The 24,167-nt window shown below is 43.7% G+C and overlaps 1 protein-coding gene and 1 pseudogene across 1 annotated transcript in view; one reads left to right on the top strand and one right to left on the bottom strand.

Annotated features, from left to right (window-relative positions):
• LOC124622361 overlaps nucleotides 1-24,167 on the top strand; it is a 479,351-nt gene that overhangs the window by 164,703 nt on the left and 290,481 nt on the right. The gene's annotated exons all lie outside the window — the stretch shown is intronic.
• Nucleotides 23,979-24,098, bottom strand: LOC124623548 (annotated as a pseudogene).

The following is a 24,167-nucleotide window of genomic DNA, read 5'->3' on the forward strand; positions in this document are numbered from 1 at the left end:
CCTAAATCTCTGTCTTACCATTATATAATATATATGATACCTTCTGGTATTTCCAGGATTCTTCCATGTGTACAACCTTCTTTTATGATTCTTGAACCAAGTGTTAGCTATGATTAAGTTATGCTTTGTGCAAAATTCTACCAGACGGCTTCCTCTTTCATTTCTTTCACCAAATCCATATTCACCTACTATGTTTCCTTCTCTCCCTTTTCCTACTCTCGAATTCCAGTCACCCATGACTATTAAATTTTCGTCTCCCTTCACTACCTGAATAATTTCTTTTATCTCATCATACATTTCATCAATTTCTTCATCATCTGCAGAGCTAGTTGGCGTATATATCTAAATCATGTTGCACGTCGTTTTGATGATTTCATGAATTTACAAGACGGTAAATGACAGCATCATCTGCAAACAATGTAAGACGGCTACTCAGATTGTTTTCTAGCCGTCATTATAGATCAGGAACAATGGAAGGCCTATAACACTTCCTTGGGGAACGCTGGATATTACTTCTGTTTTACTCGATGACTTTCCGTCTATCAGTACGAACTGTGGCCTTTCTGACAGGAAATCACGAATCCAGTCACACAACTGAGGCGATACTTTGTAGGCACGCAGTTTGGTTAGAAGACGCTTGTGAGGAACGGTGTCTAAATCAATTTGACATCCCCTGTCGATAGCAGTCATTACTTCATGAGTATAACGAGCTAGTTATGTTTCACAAGAACGATATTTTCTGAAACCTTGCTATGTGTCACTAAATCATTTTCTTCTAAGTAATTCACGATGTTCGAACACAGTATATGTTCCAAAACCCTACTGCAAATCGACGTTAGTGATATGGGCCTGTAATTCAACGGATTACTCCTATTTACCCTTTTGGGTATTGGTGTGACCTGAGAAATTTTCCAATCTTTAGGTACGGAACTTTCTGTGAGCGAGCGGTTGTGCGTAACTGCTAAATATGGAGCTATTGTATCAATATAGCATACTCTGAAAGGAACCTGCCTGGTATACAATCTGGACCGGAGGTCTTGTCTATACTAAGTGATTTAAGCTGTTTTGCTACAACGGGGATATCTACTTCTATGCTTCTCATCTTGGCAGTTGTTCTTGCTTGGAATTCAGGAGTATTTACTTGGTCTTCTATTGTGAAGGGCCGGTCTGAGTGGCCTAGCGGTTCTAGGTGCTACAGTCTGGAACCGCGCGATCGCTACGGTCGCAGGTTCGAATCCTGCCTCGGGCATGGATGTGTGTGATGTCCTTAGGTTAGTTAGGTTTAAGTTGTTCTAAGTTCTAGGGGACTGATGACGTCAGCAGTTAAGTTCCACAGTGCTCAGAGCCATTTCACCCATTTCTCTGCGAAGGATTTTCGAAAAACCGTGTTTAGTAACTCTGCTTTAGTGGCACTGTATCTGAAGACTTGAGATGTCACCATGAGGTGAAAACTCGAATTGTCATAGCGAAGGAGGCGATGAAGAGAAAGTGGAGACAATTATGTGGCAAATTAGATAAAGGACTAAGGAAAATGCTAGGCAAATGTTTTGTCTGGAGTGTGGCACTATGTGGGGCAGAAACATGGACGCTGAGACGAGAGGATGAAAAAAGGTTAGAAGCATTTGGGATGTGGGACAATGGAGAGAATAAGCTGGATGGAAAGAGTGAGTAATGAAAGAGTATAGGAAAGGGTTGGTGAGAGAAGATGTCTGCTGAAGGTTGAAAGAGAAAGGAAAAAGAACTGGTTGGGACATTAATTGAGAAGGGAGTGCTTGCTAGCAGATGCTTTGGAGAAGACTGAGGGGAAGAAGGAGATACAAGATGGTAGACGACATAAAGGGAAGAGTAAATCATGCAGAACTGAAGAGGATGGCAGAAGACCGGACAGGCTGGAGAACTACGATGTGAAATCCTCCCTTTTGGCAGAACACTGTTGATGAGTGGCACTGTGATCAGTGACTTCACCGTTGTTATCGCGCAGTGGTGTGCTTAATGTATGACGAGAATCTCTTTTGAGTTTTCTGCCATCAAATGAACACCACCACTCTCCTCGTCTTAGTGCCACGGCGAAGAAGGGCAGTTCGAATTGGTTCAAATGGCTCTGAGCACTGTGACTTAACATCTGTGGTCATCAGTCCCCTAGAACTTAGAACTACTTAAACCTAACTAACCTAAGGACATCACACACATTCATGCCCGAGGCAGGATTCGAACCTGCGACCGTAGCAGTCGCGCGGCTCCGGACTGTGCGCCTAGAACCGCTAGACCACCGCGGCCGCCTACAATCGCCAATAGTCTGGTCACGGGCTTGAACCACAGACTTTTTTATGTTTTGAATTTTGGACTAGTGTGTGTGTGTGTGTGTGTGTGTGTGTGTGTGTGTGTGTGTTTGGGGGGGGGGGGGGGGGGGAGTGAGGGCCGGGTAAAAACTGTAGAGCAAGACCAAGCCTTTAATGCATCGAGTAGATTTAAACGGACTGGCTACGGCAAGATGAAAAGACTTGCAGAGGATGAGGTAGCACGGAGAACTGCGTCAAAGCATTCATCTGACAGATGACTGCTACGACAACAACAGAGTTCGTTTTTGTGTAGCGCTCATAAACAAGCGCGAATATCCAGTAGCAGAAGTGGCCCTCCGAGGAGCACCTCAATAAAACCAAACCGATGCTGCGAGAGCAGCCGTGGGAACTCTTCAGAATACACACAAAGAACGAGGAGTGAGGTGGGAGGGCAGCGATTAGAGTCGTTCGCTTCGTTTTTCCGCCCCTCCATCTCTCCAGATCGCCGGCCGCAGCCCTGTTATTCTCTGTCCACTTCTTACCCGCCGACATCAAACACGTACGCACGCCGGCGTAGATGGCTGTGAGCCCCGGAACGGACCGTCACCGGCGAGTCGGAACAGCGGCCGCGCGGAGCCTCGCGGCGACCACGGCGTAACCGCGTTAGTGCCGGCCGGCGTCACGTGGGGAGCCCGCGCATCCCGCGGCCCCTCCTGGACTTCACGCTCCGGCGCTCGTCGCCGGTGTTATTGTCGGCAAACATTTTGGATGCTAAGTACATAGCCAGCGGCGCCCCCCGCCTCACGCGTGTACTTGTGATGGCGGTAGCTAGCATCGCTCCCTGAGAAGCATCGTAGAACAAAGGCTGACACAGAATGTACACATATTACACTTGCGGTGTTTCCCATGGCCGTGTGTAACTTGATATCTACGTCTACATACATGTTACAAATACGTGCTTGACGGGGAGCACCTTGTACCACTGTTAGTCCTTCCACCTGCAAATGGATTTAAGGAAAAACGACTGTTTTTATGCTGCTCTAATTCCTATTTGCTCTTTGCGGATCTTAAGCGAGATGGAAGCAGCATCGTCCTGTGGTCAAACTTGAAATGCCTGTTGTCTAAAATCTCTCAACTCTCTTGAAAAGAAAGCCTTATTCCCTCTAGAGATTCCCATTTGACTTCACCTGACACTTCCGTAATACTCGCCTGTTAACCGGACCTACGGGTTAAAAGAAGGTTGAAATGTGTGTGAATTCTTAAGGGACCAAACTGCTGAGGTCATCTGTCCCTAGACTTATACACTACTTAAACTATCTTATGCTGAGAACAACACACACACAGGCCGAAGGGAGGACTCTACTCTCCGGCGGGAGCGGCGGCACAATCAGTGACATGGCGCCTACGGGTAAAAACAGTCCGCCTCTGAATGCTTCGATGTCTTCCTGTAATCCGTCGCGGTAGCAATGCCCAACAGCTGAACACTACTCAAGAATGGGTCTTACCAGTTTTCCATACACGATGTCATTTACAGATAACCACATTTTCCTACAATTCTGCCGGCCGGTGTGGCCGAGCGGTTCTAGGCGCTTCAGTCTGGAACTGCGCGATCGCTACGGTCGCAGGTTCGAATCCTGCCTCGGGCGTGGATGTGTGTGATGTCCTTAGGTTAGTTAGGTTTAAGTAGCTCTAAGTTCTAGGGGACTGATGACCTCAGAAGTTAAGTCCCAGAGTGCTCAGAGCCATTTGAACCATTTGAACCTACAATTCTCCCAATAAACTGAAGTCGACCATTCGTTTTCCCTATAACTACCTTAAGTGCTCGTTCCACTTCATTTCACTTTGCAACGTTACGCGTGGATTTTTAACTGACGTGACTTTGTCAAGCAGCGCACCACTAATACTGCATTCGAAATTTATAGGATAGTTTTTCCTATTCCACTGCTTTAATTTACATTCTTCTGCACTTCGGCAAGCTACCGAACAGCTATCAAAGTCATCCTGTATACTGATACAGTTACTTAAAAATAGCACTGGGGCACTGGGGCACACCTGACTGTATTTTGTCTCAGATGAACACTCGCCAGCCAGGACGACATACCAATCCCGAGAAAGTCCCATATCTGAGAACTTATTCTGTATGCTGAAAAAGGACAAGCTGGATTTCGCACGAGCGATGTTTTCTAAATCCTTGTTGATGTGTGGATAGAAGCCTTTCTCTCTCTCTCAAAGAAATTTATAATTTTCAAGCTGCCCTCAAGAATTCTACAGCAAAATGATGTGCTACGCTTCTCATATAGTGCGCTTTTTTCCAATAGCTTGCGACTTTGCGCTGGTCGGTAGATTCGTGATTAATACAAGTTAAATATGGGGCCAATACCGAAAAGTACGCTCTATAAAACTGAACTGAGATTCCATCTGGATCTGGTCTATTTCTGTACCCTTCACACACGCGTGGCTGTCAGACTATCGTTTGTCTGCACGATCCTCCTGCAGGAATGATACTTTAAGTATGGAACTGAAAGAACCAAGTTTCCATTTTGCAGTTTTCTACTGCTATTTCAAAATGTTTTCGGCTATACCTGTGCAATCAGGCAACAATGATGGTTTAAGCACCACGATAAATTTTGTTATTACGACATGTTTGGGGACGGAAATGTCCAATATCGAAATTCACATAACTACTATCTTAAGGCATTTATCACTTTTCCGTTTCTTTCCTAGCACCACTACCTCATCTGTCAGCATAAAAAAGTGCGAATATGTTCGCAAGTCAAAATTTTTGAAAACATTTTTAATGGTGCTGAGGAAGGGAGAATAAGGCTGCTGGTGCCCCAATCTTCAGCCAGTCTTTCAATAAACAGGATCATATTCGTGGTTTCTTTGCTGGCGCAGGAGCATTTTTCCTCTAGTTTCCTTCTTTTTCGTGACGCATCAGAGCAAGCCACATATGTAAAAAGAACTTTATGGGTCAGTAAAATTTTGAAGGTTTACTTATGAGAAATTGAAATGACGCCAAACAATTTTACACCTCAGAATGGATTTTATGTGCTCAAAAATTTTGCAAGTGCTTCAGTACTACAACATACAGTTCCCAGAACCCTTCTAATGATAACAAAAACACTTTACAGCATTTTTGTCCGTCCTATGTCACTTTATGAACTACGTGTTTTCCTTACACTGGATATCACGTGCGTATTTTGTATGTACATGGAGGGTAACTTTGAACCTCTGTATCTCGGAAACGAGTACAAAAAATGGTTCAAATGGCTCTGAGCACTATGGGACTCAACTGCTGAGGTCATTAGTCCCCCTAGAACTTAGAACTAGTTAAACCTAACTAACCTAAGGACATCACAAACATCCATGCCCGAGGCAGGATTCGAACCTGCGACCGTAGCGGTCTTGCGGTTCCAGACTGCAGCGCCTTTAACCGCACGGCCACTTCGGCCGGCGAAACGAGTACAGATATCAAGAAAATTTTTGAGGCTGTTCGAAATCAGGAACTTACGAATATCTCATAAAAATTATACCCAATTTCTGCGCAGGCCGTCTTAGAATCCGCGGCTTGGTTTCGCTACCAAAAAACCACGTTTTGTTGGGTTTTCTCAGGAACTGTCTATGAACTAAACGGTGCTTCCGTAAGGACTTTGAGGCGCCCATTTGCCTAACCTGGAAGAGTGTGAATATTTAAACCTTGATCCTGTTCTGCGGGATAATTACAGTAAGATGACCCTCCTGTTGGGTATGCAAATGGTCCCAAGCCAAGGGCTACACAAAACACTTGACCCCCACCTTTCTATCACCAACAGAACACGAGGTACGAGCCTCAGAAGAATCCCATTTTTATTTGCGGCATTTTGGAATATGTTAGGCAGCGCATACTGTCGTATGCGTACCGATATCAGATCAGATTTGAGGTTGGACCTCTTGGAAGTGGAAGAAGGCACGTCGTTCTTCGGCGAGAGAAATCGACAGATGTAAAGTTAATTTTGGGAGTACCACAAGAGAGTGTTATAAGGCCGATACTGTTTACAATATACAGGATGAATCACCTACATCCACATCTACATACATACTTCGCAATCCACCATACGGTGCGTGGCGGAGGGTACCTCGTACCATATTTTGCACCGTAAATATTGCGGAAATGGAAAGCGCTATTGATGTTCTGTTTTCACAGAATGAATTGGTGGTCAGGGGCTTGTATTCTTAGCTAATCAACAGATTGTAGTAGTACTTAGAACGTGTATTTTTGTGGAAACACACTTTTTAAATAAAACAATGCCTGTGGTGTTTGTTGCATGATTCGAGCGCGAGTCGTTTACGAGATATTGTGTTTTGCAAAGTTTCCTCGCCGACACATGTTCGTGCCATTCGACCTGCTTAGATGTTGTTGTGTTTGCTGACAGTGTGCTTATGTGTTTCTGGAATGCATTCCGACTTGCTAATCAGTCAGTTTGTGACAGTCCATGCTGTTGGTCACGAACGGACGTTGGTATTTACTAATGCAGAAAAAGCTGACATACGGTGTATGGAAAATGTTAGAAGAATGCAGTTATTCTTGTATGGTGCATGTGACAAGATATCTCACCAGACGCCAACCATTTCGGCTATTAATCAACCTTTATAACCAGTTTCGTGAACGTGTAGTGTAGCACCTAGACAGCGTAACAGAAGGATGTTAGAAGACGTTCCTCTACAGTCTAGGAGGAACCTGTGGTATCAACACGAAGTAGTACAGCATGTCTACACGAGTTGTTTCCATAATGTTGGATTGGACGTAGAGGACCCGTACCTTAGCCTGCCCGTTCCCCGAATTTGACGCCTGTAGATCTTTTCTGCGGGGAAAGCTCAAAGACGCTGTCTGCGAGGACATAACAACTGCAGCCGATGGTATGCAACGACGTATTACTGCAGCCTGCTCAGACATCTCCGCTGAAATTGTAGCACATTCAGCAGTCGTTGGATACTAGACAGGAAACGTGTATTGCCGCTGCCGGTGGTCATTTTAAACACAACCTGTTGGTGTCGAATGTCTCGTTACTGGTCAGAATTCACGTAACTAGATTATGCGCTTGGGTTGTTCTGCAGTATGTGCTGCTTCTGGTGTCAGTGTGGGAACTGTTCGAAATACTATATCTCGTGAACGACTCGAAGTAGAATCCTGCAACAAACTCCACCGACATTTTAATTTACACTACTTTTAGTTCGTCAGTGTCAATAGGCATTGTCCCATTTTCTTTAAAAAAGTGAATGTTTGCACAGAAAATACATTTTCTAAGTATTATTGCAATCTGTTTATTGGCCCCTGACTACCAATCCATTATGTGAAAACCGCTCATGAAGACGCTTTCCATTTCCGCAATATTTACAGTGCAAGTTTTAGGTGATACACCCTGTATATCCTCGAGATAGTAGATAATGTAAGCTCGACGAGGATGCTCGCAGTCAACGCGGATGGATACAGGAAGTTTGCAGGAAGATCTGCAAGGAGTCTATGATTTGCTCATGTACTAGCTAGTGACCTTGAACGTGAATAAATGTAACGTATTACGCATAAATATTCGAAGAGGTCCACTACTCTTCGATTTTACTATTGGCTTCAAATCACTGGAATCAGTAACTGTCGTAAAATACCTAGGACTGACTACCAGGAACGACTTAAAGTGGAACGATCCCATAAAACATAGTAGAAAAAGCAGATGCCAGGATGAGAGTCATTAGGGAGGATCTTAAGGAAATGTAATCCATTCAAGAAAGAAGTGGTTTACATAACACTTGTTTGATTCTTGATAGCCACTAGTACAGCGAAAAACAAGCCAAAGTTGCAAATTTCACTTTTTTTTAAATTCACTTGACTAGTTTCGGGCCGGGAGCCATTTTCAGATCATCGTAAGATAATAAAAATTGTATTTACGAAAAAGGATAAACCATAACAAAAATGTGCTAACGAACAGTTACAACGAATACAGACAACTCAGTTGTACTGATTAACGGAATTTGCTGACGTACAATTATTCCAGCATGCTGGATTTTCGTACTTGCCCATCAGTCTAGGATCCTTACCAGGCTGGATTAATGGAAGAGATGGAGAAAATTTAACGAAGAGGCGTCATAAGGAAGGCACAGCGGTCAGTTTTGTAATGACTGTGTGTCATGCTTGTAGTACATTAGACATTTCGAGCATTTAACAAATTGCAGTTTGCAAAAGCCATTGTACGTTATCCTGTCTTAGGTTTTTAGTGTTTCTTTACAAAGAGGTCTGTATCTTGTACTTTCATTACTGTGATTTCCTATTGATTACCGTTTCTCTCTACTTATCGTAGGCGTAAAGATGATTGTTTAACAGCCGAAACTGGTTGTCTGATGGTAGTGCAATCGCCGCGCAGCGGGTAGTTTTGCACCGCAAAAACCGTTATCGAGCGTACGCGGTGCGTCGTATATTCGCGACTTCACACAATAGAAAGAGTGGGAGAAGAGTGTTACGGGTTGGATGAACAATCACGCAGTCACGTAAACAGTGACTATCAACAGTGACTATTAGACGCTATTACTGCAATGCTGAGAAACGTGCGTTGTTTGAACAGCAGTACCGGCGCGCTCCGCTGTGTTGGGCTGGAAGCTGAGGCGTCACCTGTATGTACACACTCGCGTCCGACGACGCGTGTGGTGAGATATGCGTCGTGATTGCTGTCGCTGCTCGTTGCCACGAGTCCGCGGGCAACGCATTATGGAGTCTTACAGCCGTTAAAGCAACACAATGCTTATTGTGGAAAATTTCAGGGTTGTAAGCTCGCTACGGGGTATGGAAATCTACGAACCTACACTTTTATTAAATGGCTTTCTTTTGTAATATCGTCTAAATGTTTTGACTTTGTTGTATGCCATTCGATATATTTCTTACGTCTACCCCAACTCCTATTATAATATCTAGAAAATACGTAGCATTACATGATCTTACCTGAACTTGAAATTGTTGTTGTTGTTGTGGTCTTCAGTCCTGAGACTGGTTTGATGCAGCTCTCCATGCTACTCTATCCTGTGCAAGCTTTTTCATCTCCCAGTACCTACTGCAACCTACATCCTTCTGAATCTGCTTAGTGTATTCATCTCTTGGTCTCCCTCTACGATTTTTACCCTCCACGCTGCCCTCCAATACTAAATTGGTGATCCCTTGATGCCTCAGAACATGTCCTACCAACCGATCCCTTCTTCTGGTCAAGTTGTGCCACAAACATCTCTTCTCCCCGATCCTATTCAATACTTCCTCATTAGTTATGTGATCTACCCATCTAATCTTCAGCATTCTTCTGTAGCACCACATTTCAAAAGCTTCTATTCTCTTCTTGTCCAAACTATTTATCGTCCATGTTTCACTTCCATACATGGCTACACTCCATACGAATACTTTCAGAAATGACTTCCTCACACTTAAATCAATACTGGATGTTAACAAATTTCTCTTCTTCAGAAACGCTTTCCTTGCCATTGCCAGCCTACATTTTATATCCTCTCTACTTCGACCATCATCAGTTATTTTGCTCCCCAAATAGCAAAACTCCTTTACTACTTTAAGTGCCTCATTTCCTAATCTAATTCCCTCAGCATCACCCGACTTAATTAGACTACATTCCATTATCCTTGTTTTGCTTTTGTTGATGTTCATCTTATATCCTCCTTTCAAGACACTGTCCATTCCATTCAACTGCTCTTGCAAGTCCTTTGCTGTCTCTGACAGAACTACAATGTCATCGGCGAACCTCAAAGTTTTTATTTCTTCTCCATGAATTTTAATACCTACTCCGAATTTTTCTTTTGTTTCCTTTACTGCTTGCTCAATATACAGATTGAACAACATCGGGGAGAGGCTACAACCCTGTCTTACTCCCTTCCCAACCACTGCTTCCCTTTCATGTCCCTCGACTCTTATAACTGCCATCTGGTTTCTGTACAAATTGTAAATAGCCTTTCGCTCCCTGTATTTTACCCCTGCCACCTTCAGAATTTGAAAGAGAGTATTCCAGTCAACACTGTCAAAAGCTTTCTCTAAGTCTACAAATGCTAGAAACGTAGGTTTGCCTTTCCTTAATCTTTCTTCTAAGATAAGTCGTAAGGTCAGTATTGCCTCACGTGTTCCAGTGTTTCTACGGAATCCAAACTGATCTTCCCCGAGGTTGGCTTCTACTAGTTTTTCCATTCGTCTGTAAAGAATTCGTGTTAGTATTTTGCAGCTGTGACTTATTAAGCTGATAGTTCGGTAATTTTCACATCTGTCAACACCTGCTTTCTTTGGGATTGGAATTATTATATTCTTCTTGAAGTCTGAGGGTATTTCGCCTGTTTCATACATCTTGCTCACCAGATGGTAGAGTTTTGTCAGGACTGGCTCTCCCACGGCTGTCAGTAGTTCCAATGGAATATTGTCTACTCCGGGGGCCTTGTTTCGACTCAGGTCTTTCAGTGCTCTGTCAAACTCTTCAGGCAGTATCATATCTCCCATTGCATCTTCATCTACATCCTCTTCCATTTCCATAATATTGTCCTCAAGTACATCGCCCTTGTATAGACCCTCTATATACTCCTTCCACCTTTCTGCTTTCCCTTCTTTGCTTAGAACTGGGCTTCCATCTGAGCTCTTGATATTCATACAAGTTGTTCTCTTATCTCCAAAGGTCTCTTTAATTTTCCTGTAGGCGGTATCTATCTTACCCCTAGTGAGATAGGCCTCTACATCCTTACATTTGTCCTCTAGCCATCCCTGCTTAGCCATTTTGCACTTCCTGTCGATCTCATTTTTGAGACGTTTGTATTCCTTTTTGCCTGTTTCACTTACTGCATTTTTATATTTTCTCCTTTCATCAATTAAATTCAATATTTCTTCTGTTACCCAAGGATTTCTACTAGCCCTCGTCTTTTTACCTACTTGATCCTCTGCTGCCTTCACTACTTCATCCCTCAAAGCTACCCATTCTCCTTCTACTGTATTTATTTCCCCCATTCCTGTCAATTGCTCCCTTATGCTCTCCCTGAATCTCTGTACAACCTCTGGTTCTTTTAGTTTATCCAGGTCCCATCTCCTTAAATTCCCACCTTTTTGCAGTTTCTTCAGTTTTAATCTACAGGTCATAACCAATAGATTGTGGTCAGAGTCCACATCTGCCCCTGGAAATGTCTTACAATTTAAAACCTGGTTCCTAAATCTCTGTCTTACCATTATATAATCTATCTGATACCTTGTAGTATCTCCAGGGTTCTTCCACGTATACAACCTTCTTTCATGATTCTTAAACCAAGTGTTAGTTATGATGAGGTTATGCTCTGTGCAAAATTCGACCAGGCGTCTTCCTCTTTCATTTCTGTCCCCCAATCCATATTCACCTACTATGTTTCCTTCTCTCCCTTTTCCTACACTCGAATTCCAGTCACCCATGACTATTAAATTTTCGTCTCCCTTCACAATCTGAATATTTTCTTTTATTTCATCATACATTTCTTCAATTTCTTCGTCATCTGCAGAGCTAGTTGGCATATAAACTTGTACTACTGTAGTAGGCGTGGGCTTCGTATCTATCTTGGCCACAATAATGCGTTCACTATGCTGTTTGTAGTAGCTTACCCGCATTCCTATTTTCCTATTCATTATTAAACCTACTCCTGCATTACCCCTATTTGATTTTGTGTTTATAACCCTGTAGTCACCTGACCAGAAGTCTTGTTCCTCCTGCCACCGAACTTCACTAATTCCCACTGTATCTAATTTCACCTATCCATTTCCCTTTTTAAATTTTCTAACCTACCTGCCCGATTAAGGGATCTGACATTCCACGCTCCGATCCGTAGAACGCCAGTTTTCTTTCTCCTGTTAACGACATCCTCTTGAGTAGTCCCCGCCCGGAGATCCGAATGGGGGACTATTTTACCTCCGGAATATTTTACCCAAGAGGACGCCATCATCATGTAATCATACAGTAAAGCTGCATGCCCTCGGGAAAAATTACGGCTGTAGTTTCCCCTTGCTTTCAGCCGTTCGCAGTACCAGCACAGCAAGGCCGTTTTGGTTATTGTTACAAGGCCAGATCAGTCAATCATCCAGGCTGTTGCCCTTGCAACTACTGAAAAGGGTGCTGCCCCTCTTCAGGAACCACACGTTTGTCTGGCCTCTCAACAGATACCCCTCCGTTGTGGTTGCACCTACGGTACGGCTATCTGTATCGCTGAGGCACGCAAGCCTCCCCACCAACGGCAAGGTCCATGGTTCATGGGGGGGGGGGGGGGGGGGGGAACTTGAAATTATTTGTAAGAATTAGCCCCATTCTCCAAACCGAGTTATATTAATGCTATAGGGAAACTACATTTCTCGTTATGGTATGCTTCTTTCTATTAAACTCGTCTTTCGTTTTAGCTATGCCAAAGCCTTTGGAATTCCACCTCTGTACTCTCTGTCTGAGTTTATGGACTGACAAATGTTTCAGTCTTTACCTGAGCATTTTGTTCAATTAAACCACTAATTCCAGAGTAGAGCCTGAGATTTCAGTTCCGTCTGAATCATTATTTTGCTCTAAAACATTAAATCTTATTGTAGCGTCTGAAACTTGTTTATGTATCTTCGTCAATTCCTGCTCAGTAAGCTGTTTTATTTGTTTTGTATCTTAACTCGCTGACAAACTCGGCAGTTCCAGGGTATTCGTTGTTGGTTCTCCATTTTATTGTTCTGTCTTGGTTCTTGTCATTTAAGGTGGTAACCAGTGTTCCGTCTGGTGAACTTGGACAGGATGTTGTGCTTGCAAGAGTTCAGGAAATGTGCCGGAGACGGCCAGTTAACGAGCGCTCGCGGCGGAGTGTGTTCCGCGGCTGCTTTGGTAAATCCAGAGCCAGACCTGTCACCGCCCCCAGCGGCGTACAGCTGCGGGAACAGGTTCTGCGCCGGCCGGTCCGCTCGGCGGGATTCACAGCGTCCGCCCGGAACGCAGCAACGAGCATTTTTTTTTTGCCACTCGCTCACTGTCCGTTCGCACCTGTTAATGACGCCCTTATAACGGAACAGAAATTACGCCGTTGCAGAAGTTTCCCCAGGGCGGGTCTAACAGGTCTGGGGTTGAGACAGGACCTCGGGACGCACGTCCTATAGTCGAGTATCCGATCTGGTCGATGGTCAAGATTCTTGATTTCACGTCGGTGCCAGTACGCCGAAAGGTGCACCATGTATCCTCGCTTTGTTATTTACAACCAGGCAATGCTTCGCAATTGCTTAATATTTATGGGAATTGGATATACGTCGTGCTTTCCTCCTCCTCCTCCCCCTCCCCCTCCCGCTCACCTCTTTGTCTCTCCTCCTCTCCCTCTCTCTGTCCATCTTCACTCCTCCCCCCCCCCCTCCCCCCGTTCTGTCCATCTTCTCCATCTCCTTTCTCTGCCCATTCTCCTTCCACCTCTCTTTGTCCATTTCCTCCTCCCTCCCCTCTATTCATCTCCTCTTCCTCCCCCTCACTCTGATCTTAGGCCTTGTTCACGGTAGAGTACAGCACAACACTTTCTCGTAGTCAGTAATAACACAAAACCTGTGCTCTGTTGTTTCAAACAATTTGTAGCCTGTGTCTTTCCGAATGTTTATCACAGTATGGTACAATTTTTTTTTAAAAAAGCAGCCTATGTCTGTTCGAACGTTTATTAGAGCATACTACAAAAAACTGAAGTAAAGCGGCTAAAAACTTATCCAGGTTTTTGCTAAGTTCTCTCCTTATGTTCAAAAAGTTTATAAGAGTACCTTGTAAAAAGTTGAAGTTATTCTGTCAAGAACCTTTCGCTATTTTTGGTAACAACGTTAAACAAAGACTAGTCTTTATAGAGTAGTATAGATTTTATATGTATTTACATACCATATGTACTAAAAAGTATGTAGCCCATGTTTGACCGGACCTTTATTGGAGTGTCGTCTAAAAATTTGTAGTAAAGCGATCAAGATTTTTGCTAATAACACATACACACCAAATGTAGTAAGTATGTGTAGCCTACGTCCATCCGAATGTTTATTAGTGTACCGTGTAAAAATGTGAATTAAATACAGTAGTATAAATTGCAGGCTTTACCTGTGTGACTAAGCAGCTATCCCTGTTCATGGTTCATGGCTAACAGTTGCAGGTTGCCTGTGTAACCACTTCCAGGGCCAAGAAAAATTCGATTTTCAGTTTCTCGTAATTATGGACCGAATTTAAAAATTTGAGATGCTGTCATAATCTCTTCACAAAGACATTTAATCTTGTGTGAAAGGTGCAACACAAGTATTACAGTTATAAACTGTGTATATATCTTGAGGTAATATAACTCACGCTCGCAAGTACCCAGATTATATTAATGCAGTATTTGGTAAAGAACGCTTAGTGACTTGCTCTGAATTTTAAACATACTTTCAAACCCTTACGAGACTTTTTGTAGATGATACCCGTGGAAAGAAGTTTATTGCTTACTACATTTTCGCTCTCCATGCAGTAAAACTGCCACATTACGCATCCCGTTTTACTCTATTACTGGGTTAGCACTAACTGTAATTGTAACACACTTTGCAGGCAATATCCTTATACACCACTGAGTCTACGTGAAAAATTGTAATTATACGACTAGTAATTCAGAAGATATGACGTCATAAACGTGATGAGTGAAAGACCAGCTTCTGCTTAAAACGGAACGCAAATTACCCACACTATACTCACCGTTGTTTGATAATGACATCCTACGATCCTTAAATATGACTTCAGTTCTCTTCAGAGTTTTTTCTCGGTTACATTTTTAACTTCAAATGTTTAACACATTAACTGTCTTGTAAAGTAATCAAAATTCGGAAGCTGTTTTATACCTGGGTTTTCGATTCTTTAAAGAATCTAGGGTTTGGTGGTTGATTTAGAAAGGGTTTTCGACAATGCAGACTGACATAAAATTAAGTAGATTTTAATGCGTATTGAGTTGGGCCACCGAGACAGGAAAATAACCCAGCAGCTTTGTAGGAATCAGACAGCAGTTGTCAAAATAAAGGAAAGTGACACAGAATTTTCAGGATTAAATAGAGGTGCACAGGGGTGTTCCATTACTCTTCAGTATATACACCAAGGATCCGAGTGTGTGTATATGTGTGTGTGTGTGTGTGTGTGTGTGTGTGTGTGTGTGTGTGTGTGTGTGAATAAGAGATGTGAGCACTTGTTCATCCTCGCTTCGTGAAGCACATCTCCTCCCCTGAACAAGCGCTCATAGCTCTTAAGGTATGCATTTTAGGACCCATGTTTACTATTTTTTGCTTCGAGTGATTATTTCTTTCATATCCCTGAATACTAACCGTTCCTCCTGGGACACCCTGTATCATAAGAGAATAAATAAGAATAAAAGAGAATGGATGTGGAGAATCCGAAGCACGTAATCGGCTTTAAGCAGCAGAATAAGACAATAACAGAGGATAGTGAACCATGCCTGGAGATTAAATGTGAAATTCCACAAGCTAAAACAACATTGAACAACAAGAAGGCGCTACTAACATCGAAACACCTCAGTCCAAAAATTAGGAAACAGTATGTAAATATTTTTGTTTGAGGCGTTGCCCATATGGCTCGGAGACATGAATAGTAAGCGAGAACCAGAAAGGGGAAGCTTAGTAAACGTAAACATGGTCCGATGTATGCTGTAACGATTAAATAAAAATCGCATTACAGCTTACTACGGATCATGTTTACGTTTATTAGACATCTAGAGGCTGTGGATCCTCACAAATACAAAAAAAAAAAAAAAAAAAAAAAAAAATTTGAGAACGGAGAAGACTACAGGCTTTTGGGGCATGGTATTGTAGAAAGTCCTGAAGATTTCACGGACAGAGAAATGTTCAGTAAGGAAGTTTTCAACAACATTGGGGAGAAAAGATCGTAGTGGAGAACTATCACGGAACGGAGGGATCTATGAGTTACGTACCTATATATAGACATTGCTCAATCACTGTTAAATTCATAGAAGGAAAAATGCCTAGGAAGAACGCACGAGGAAGACCAGGGCTTCAGTAGACCAGGCAGACGAAACAAGATACGAAATTGAGGACATACTCAGACAAGAAAAGCGTTGAAGAAGATAGAGAAAATACTGAACGAGAATTGTTGCCGAGAAATCTACAGGTAGAGAACAAAAGAAGAAGATGATGCTGATTATGATGAAGAATAAGGAAGGAAGCAACATTACGGTTTAGCGCCCCCTCGACAAAGATGTCATTATACGGAGCACTAGCTAGGATTGAACAAGGTTGGGGAAGGGAACAGGCCTTTCGAATGGAACCATACTGGCTATTGCCAGACGCAGTTTAAGAAAACTACGGGAAACCGAAATATGGACGGCTGGACGGGGATTTGAACTACTGTTCTCTCGAATGGGAATCCAGTGCCGTACAGCTGCCCTATTCTGTATGAGAACAGAGACATGTGACGAGTCGTCAGATCAAGAATTTAAAAAATTGTACATTTCAGTTCTGCGAGATAAATAAATGGTTAAGACATACGCGAAGGGCAGTGTTAAAATCCTCATCTGACGGTCTTGGTTTAGGTTTTCAGTGGTTTTCCTAAATTACTTCAGGAGATTTACAAGTTCATTATTCAAAAAGCTGACGACAGGTTTCTTGCGATAACCTCCTGCAAATAAGATAATGTCACGTCCCTAACGACAGACGTACTGCTCTGTCCTGCCTTTACAAGATCTTTAATTATATCGATGCTGACATCGCGGTGAGGCCGCGCGGGTTAGCCGTGCGGTCCGAGGCGTCTTGTCACGGTCCGCGCGGCTCCCCACGTCGGAGGTTAAAATCTTACATCGGGCATGTGTGTGTGTGTGTGTGTTATCCATAGCGTCAGTTAGTCTAAGTTAGATTAAGTAGTGTTAAGCTTAGGGACCGATGACCGTAGCAGTTTGGTCCCATAAGATCTTACCACAAATTTACAAAAAATTGCGGTGAGGATGAGTTTTAAAATCATTCCCTTATCAAATGCTCATTTATGTGAGACGTAGTCTACATTGCTATACTAGAAATTTTCAGTATTAGAAGTATTTTACAACGGGAATTTCTTCGTACAATGAAGACTGAGTAAATTATCCACTGTGTTTACTAATATGTTGTTGAAAATGTATCTTAATACTCTCTCTATTATCTTCACAGAAAAATTATTTCCAATCCTTTACTGAAACTATCATATTAAACTGCTTTATCTGATTTTGCAGTGACTACCATCATTTTTTTCTCGGGTATTTGTCTCTACAGATCGTACAATATAATCATAATATTAATATGTATAAGGAGCAGTCAAGTGAAAACGAGGCAGAGGTAAAAAAGTAAGTAAGTTGTTTAACATTTCAAAGTAACCGCCATAACTCTTAATACATTTATCCCATTGTGAGACAGTTCGACCAATGCCTTCCTGGAAAAATGTTTGCAGTTGACTACGGAACCATGATTGTATCCGAAGCAAGTGGACGGCCACGAATGTCTTCCTTCAGGGCTCCGAAAATACGGAAATCGCATGAAAGATCGTGACTGTATGGGGGATGTGTAAGAGGTTTCCAGAGAGAATTTCGACAACGTGTGGGCAAACCCACAGCGAATAGCCTTTTTATGTCTTCGTCATTTCCTCTCCTGGGCATGTTGAAAAAAACAATGGTTGAAACGGCTCTGAGCACTATGGGACTTAACTTCTGAGGTCATCAGTCCCCTAGAACTTAGAATTACTTAAACCTAACTAACCTAAGGACATCGCACACATCCATGGCCGAGGCAGGATTCGAACCTGCGACCGTAGCAGTCGCGCGGTTCCAGACTGTAGCGCCTAGAACCGCTGGGCCACCCCGGCCGGGGCATGTTGAAGACGTGTCTCTCCCACGGTGGTAGTCTCCCGGGCTGTTCCGCAGTGCGCTGGACACACCGACTCCCTAAGGAGACCAAACAAAGACGAGCGCAATAGGTTGTCGAAAGAGCCAGTAATGTCGATCATTCTTGCCAGAGCATAACTCCTGGACTACATGTTACGTAGGGGAAATATAAAGAGCGACAACAGGGAAATCGCTCAGCCAGTGTGGATTCCCTTTTAGCTGAGATAATCCGCGGCCAGTCGAATGTCGGGCTATTAGCGACGTGGCAACAGAGCGGCGGGCCGGCGGTAAAAGTGAGCAGCAGAACCCGTCCTACCGCCCACCGGCCCACCGGTCCAGAGGCGGCCGCCCCAAGTACGGAGGGCGGCGGCGCGTCGCGCCTGCCCACGCCTTATACAGCGCCAGCGCCACCACGCCCACGCCGCTGACGTCACGAGACCTCGCACTCCACGTGGGCTCCGCTACGGCGCTCGGCCTTTTGCTTTCTGCACGGGCTGGGAGCCGACCGATGACGACTCGAGCGCTGCTGATGCGTCCATCCCAAAGTCTACGGAAACGGTTAGGAGGCTACCTGTCCCTTGGTGAAATGACGACTGTCGTATTGCACAGGAGGGCAGCCATGTGCAGATTCAATCGACGCCCTGCAAATGAGAATTGATGTGTACATAGTTCCGCGTAGTCAGCGCGTACACAAGTTTCCCACTAGAGCGCGCCCCGCTAAGCACAACAGCGCAGGCGCAGCGCTCGTCCGTCTCCGCATTACGAGATGGCGTTGTCTTAGAGACGGACCAAATTCTGCTTCCGCCGATCCGCGTATTAATATGTAACGCAGCCAATGAGATTGCTGCTAATGTAGAACCTTTTCTCCTCGCGGATCATACTCGCGCAGTGACACCTGAGTGCGCGAGGTGTTATAACGAGTGTACAGACCTCCGATTACTCAGTCTGCATTGGTCTGCACCAGTCTGCATTAATTTGTCTGTACCAGTCTACAGTCAAGTTTCAGTCTGCACCTAATAAGATTACCATATTCCTGTACATAACCATGAAGATGAATGTATCAGAGATATGTGAGAATAAGATTAAAGTACCAAGACCAAAGGAACTTCAGATAGTCAGTTGTAAACAGCACCCAGAATCAAGTTACGTGAGGTCTATGCTTTTTATTATTTTAATAAATGTGTGTGAAAATTAATCAAGTTCTGTTTAAAGTTGGTCACCATCAATCTGCTATTCTAAGCGTGCAAGTGGCATTTCTATCGTCTGATGTAACGGTCGAAGATAAACGCGCCACGATAAGACCACGAGACATATTGCTGACACTCGCCTACTTCGCTAGAGCGACAAGTCAAATAATCTGAAGGTGTGTGTACCTAAGGTCTTACAGTACGCACACCACAAGAATCTTACAAACTTTCGTAGGGTGCGTGCAAAGGCTAGGAGAATAATTCGGGATAGCAAGCAGCGCTCTTGGCAAGAGTTCCTGAACTCCGTCAGTAGTTCCTGAACTCCGTCTGTAAGTAAAGTGTGGGAAGCAATCAGGAGGATTTCGAGGCACAACTCTCGACCATCAATAGCAGCTGTACGAATACAGGTCTTTTGTAACATCGACGAGGGATAGAGCTCAGACAATGGCTGAATCATATAAATCCATTACCCCCAGTTCTAGCTAGGATTCCATCTTCCGTCACTATCGGGAGGCACAGTAGAAGGCTGATGTTGATTTCCATTCTACCAGCATGGATGAAAACAACCAGCCTTCCTCTCTGTGGGAGCTCGATTCTGCATTGTTAGTGGCTCTGATATAACCCCTGGAAAAGACCAGATAACCTACGGCATGTTGCAACAGTTGGACCGACGGTAGAAGGAGGTCCTCCTTCAGATCTTCATAAAATTTGGATAACGGGCGACTTTTGCAACTCGTGGAAAGAATCTGTTTCAATCCCAATTTTAAATCTAGGGAAGGATCGGACAGAACCCGCTAGTTATCGTAGTATTTGCCTGACAAGCGCGTAGGAAAGACACTGGAACGTATGGTCAATCGGCGCCTAGCGTGTGTTCTTGAAACCAGGTCCCTAAGTAAAGATTCCAGAATTCGAATCGAGAACAGCTGCCAACATGAGTAACGTAGAAGTAAATATCCTCGGAGTAGTGAAGCAACTCAAATCACTTAATAAAAGCAAGTCTTCTGGTCAGGACTGTGTACCAAGTAGGTTCCTTTCGGAGTATGCTGATGCATTAGCTCCATGCTTAACAATCATATACAACCGTTCGCTGGAAGAAAGATCCGTACCCAAACACTGGAAAGTTGCACAGGTCACACCAGTATTCAAGAAAGGTAGTAGGAGTAATCCACTAAATTACAGGCCCATATCGTTTACGTTTATATGGAGCAGGATTTTAGAACATATATTGTGTTCGATCATTATGAATTACCTCGAAGGAAACGGTCTATTGACACACAGTCAACAGTGGTTTAGAAAATATCGTTCCTGTGAAACACAACTAGCTCTTTATTCACATGAAGTGCTGAGTGCTATTGACAAGGGATTTCAGATCGATTCCGTATTCCTGGATTTCCGGAAGGCTTTTGACACTATACCACACAAGCGGCTCGTAGTAAAATTGCGTGCTTATGGAATATCGTCCCAGTTATGTGACTGGATTTGCGATTTCCTGTCAGAGAGGTCACAGTTCGTAGTAACTGACGGAAAGTCATCGAGTAAAACAGAAGTGATTTCAGGCGTTCCCCAAGGTAGTGTTATAGGCCCTTTGCTGTTCCTTATCTATATAAACGATTTGGGAGACAATCAGAGCAGCTGTCTTCGGTTGTTTGCAGATGACGCTGTCGTTTATCGACTAATAAAGTCATCAGAAGATCAAAACAAATTGCAAAACGATTTAGAAAAAAATTATCTGAATGGTGCGAAAAGTGGCAATTGACCGTTAATAACGAAAAGTGTGGTCATTCACATGAGTACCAAAAAGAACTCGTTCAACTTCGGTTTCACGATAAATCAGTCTAACCTAAAAGTCGTAAATTCAACTAAATACCTAGGTATTACAATTACTTATAAATTAAATTGGAAAGAACACATAGAAAATGTTGTGGGGAAGGCTAACCAAAGGCTGCGTTTTATTGGCAGGACACTTAGAAAATGTAACAGACCTACTAAGGAGACTGTCTACGCTACGCTTGTCCCTCCTCTTTTAGAATACTTCTGCGCGGTGTGGGATCCTTACCAGGTAGGACTGACGGAGTACATCGAAAAAGTTCGAAGAAAGGCAGCACGTTTTGTATTATCGCGAAATATGGGAGAGAGTGTCACAGAAATGATACAAGATTTGGGCTGGAAATCATTAAAAGAAAGGCGTTTTTCGTTGCGACGGAATCTTCTCACGAAATTCCAATCAGCAATTTTCTCCTCCGAATGCGAAAATATTTTGTTGACACCGACCTACATAGGGCGGAACGATCTCCACGATAAAATAAGGGAAATCAGAGCTCGTACGGAAAGATATAGGTGTTCATTCTTTCCGCGCGCTATACGAGATTGAAATAATAGAGAATTGTGAAGGTGGTTCGATGAACCCTCTGCCAGGCACTTAAATGTGATTTGCAGAGTATCGATGTAGATGTAGAAACTGAAGTGACAATAGTCATGGGATAGCGATATGCACTTCTACAAATGGCGGTACTATCGCAAACACAAGGTATGAAAGGGCAGTGAATTGGCGGAGCTGTCATTTGTACTTAGGTGGTTCGTGTGAAAAGGTTTCCTAGGTGATAAAAGCCGCGAGACGGGAATTAACAGAGTTTGAACGCGGAATGGTAGTTTGTGCTAGACGCATGGGACATTCCATTTCGGAAAGTCAGCAATCCGAGGTCCAAAGTGTAAAGAGCGTTCTGATAACAAATTTCAGGTATTTCCTCTCACCACGGACAAGGCAGTGGCGACGGTCTTCACTTCACGACCGAGAAGCATTTGCATGGAATTGTCAGTGCTAACGGACAAGGAACACTGCTCGAATTAACTGCAAAAGTCAATATAGGAAGCGCGATGAACGTATCTGTTATAACAATTTGGCGAAATTTCGTGTTAATGGACTATGGCAGCAGACGATCGACTTCAGCCTCAGTGCAAACAGCACGACACCGCCTGCACCCTCTCTCTTAGGCTCTTGATCGCACCGATTGGACTCTAGACTACTGGAAAATCGTGACCTGGTCAGAAGATGACAGGGCTCGAGTCTTGCGCAGACTCGACGAAGCCGTGGACCCAAGTTGTCAACAAGGCACTTTGCAACCTGGTGGTGGCTCCCTAATGGTGTGGGCTGTGTTCAATGCAATGGATTGGGTCCACCGGTCAAAAAAAAAAAAAAAAAAAAAAAAATAAATAAATAAATAAATAAATAAAATAAAATAAATAAATAAATATGGGACTTAACATTTGAGGTCATCAGTCCCATAGACTTAGAACTACTTAAACCTAACTAACCTAAGGACATCACACACATCGATGCCCGAGGCAGGATTCGAACCGGCGACCGTAACAGCAGCGCAGTTCCGGACTGAAGCTCCTACAACCGCTCGGACACAGCTGCCGGCTCCACTGGTCCATCTGAACCAATCATTGATGAAATGGTTATGGTCAGATACTTTTAGACCAATTTCAGCCATTCAAACAACGATGGAATTTTTATGGATGATAATGCGCCATTTCACCGGGCCACAATTATTCGTGATTCGTTTGAAAAACATTCTGGACAATTCGAGCGAATGGCTTGGCCACCCAGATCGCCCTACATGAATTCCATCGGCCATTCGTGCGACATGATAGAGGGATCAATTCGTGCACAAAATCCCGCACCGGTAACGCTTTCGTAATTATTGACGGCTATAGAGGCAGTCTGGCTCAATATTTCTGACTTGCCATGTCGAGTTGCTATGCCGGGCAAAAGGAGGTCTGACACGGTATTAGCAGGTATCTCACGACTTCTGTCATCTCAGTGTAATTCGAGGAAGATGAAATTTTTGTTAAAAATATTTATTATGACAATCTCAGTTGCAATTAGTCACAGTTGATAACGTCCGCCCCCGGTAGTTGAATGTTCAGCGTGACAGATTGTCAATCCTCTGGTCCCGGGTTCGAATCCCGGCTGGGTCGGGGAATTTTCTGCGCCCAGGGACTGGGTGTTGTGCTGTCCTCGTCATCATCCTTTCATCCTCATCGTCTGCAGGTCGCCAAAGTGGCATCAAATTGGAAGACCGGCACCCGGCGAACGGCCTACCGACGGGAGGCCCTAGCCATACAATTAAATAAATAACAGTTGATAACTAGTTTCGATCATATTTAATGATCATATTGAGATCTAAAAATAAAATAAAATATTAATGAAGAACTATTTAACTAGATAACATACATCGAAAACATTTGAAAAAATAAATTTTTAAAGATGTACCCCAATAAATACGGGATGATCATAATGAAAGGGCAGCTACTCATGGAGGTCTAGAGTGGACTGTAACTATCGCGTGGCAGCGAAACTCGGTGGATATGCTGGTACGTTAATGCGGAACCGATTTACACTGGAAGCAAAGTAGATCCAATTGTGGACACCAGGCGCAAAACTGTCGCTGTACACTATTTATATGACGATACGACATCAAAACTGTCGTTTGACAAGCTGTAACTATAGTCAACGTACGCATTAGTGAAACTGTTTTATGTGAATGGCAGCAGTGACAATGTCGTATGGCACACCAGCCTGGTACAAGTCTTTCAATCGTAGCCCGCTTCGGCTTGCGAGTCCGTCAGCCAACGGCACCCGGGTTTCCCTGGACGGTGACCTATCCAAGTACTAGCCGAGCCCAACGTTGCTTAACTTCGGTGATCAGCTGGGAACCGGTGTTACCAATGTGGCAAGGCCGTTGGCAACGGCAGCAATCACAGTGCTACATTAAGAGAGTATCGCCGACTGAAATGTCTGAGGAGAGGCTCAGCG

This window comes from Schistocerca americana, chromosome 7 (genome assembly GCF_021461395.2).
Source record: "Schistocerca americana isolate TAMUIC-IGC-003095 chromosome 7, iqSchAmer2.1, whole genome shotgun sequence".
Taxonomy (NCBI): Eukaryota; Metazoa; Arthropoda; class Insecta; order Orthoptera; family Acrididae; genus Schistocerca; species Schistocerca americana.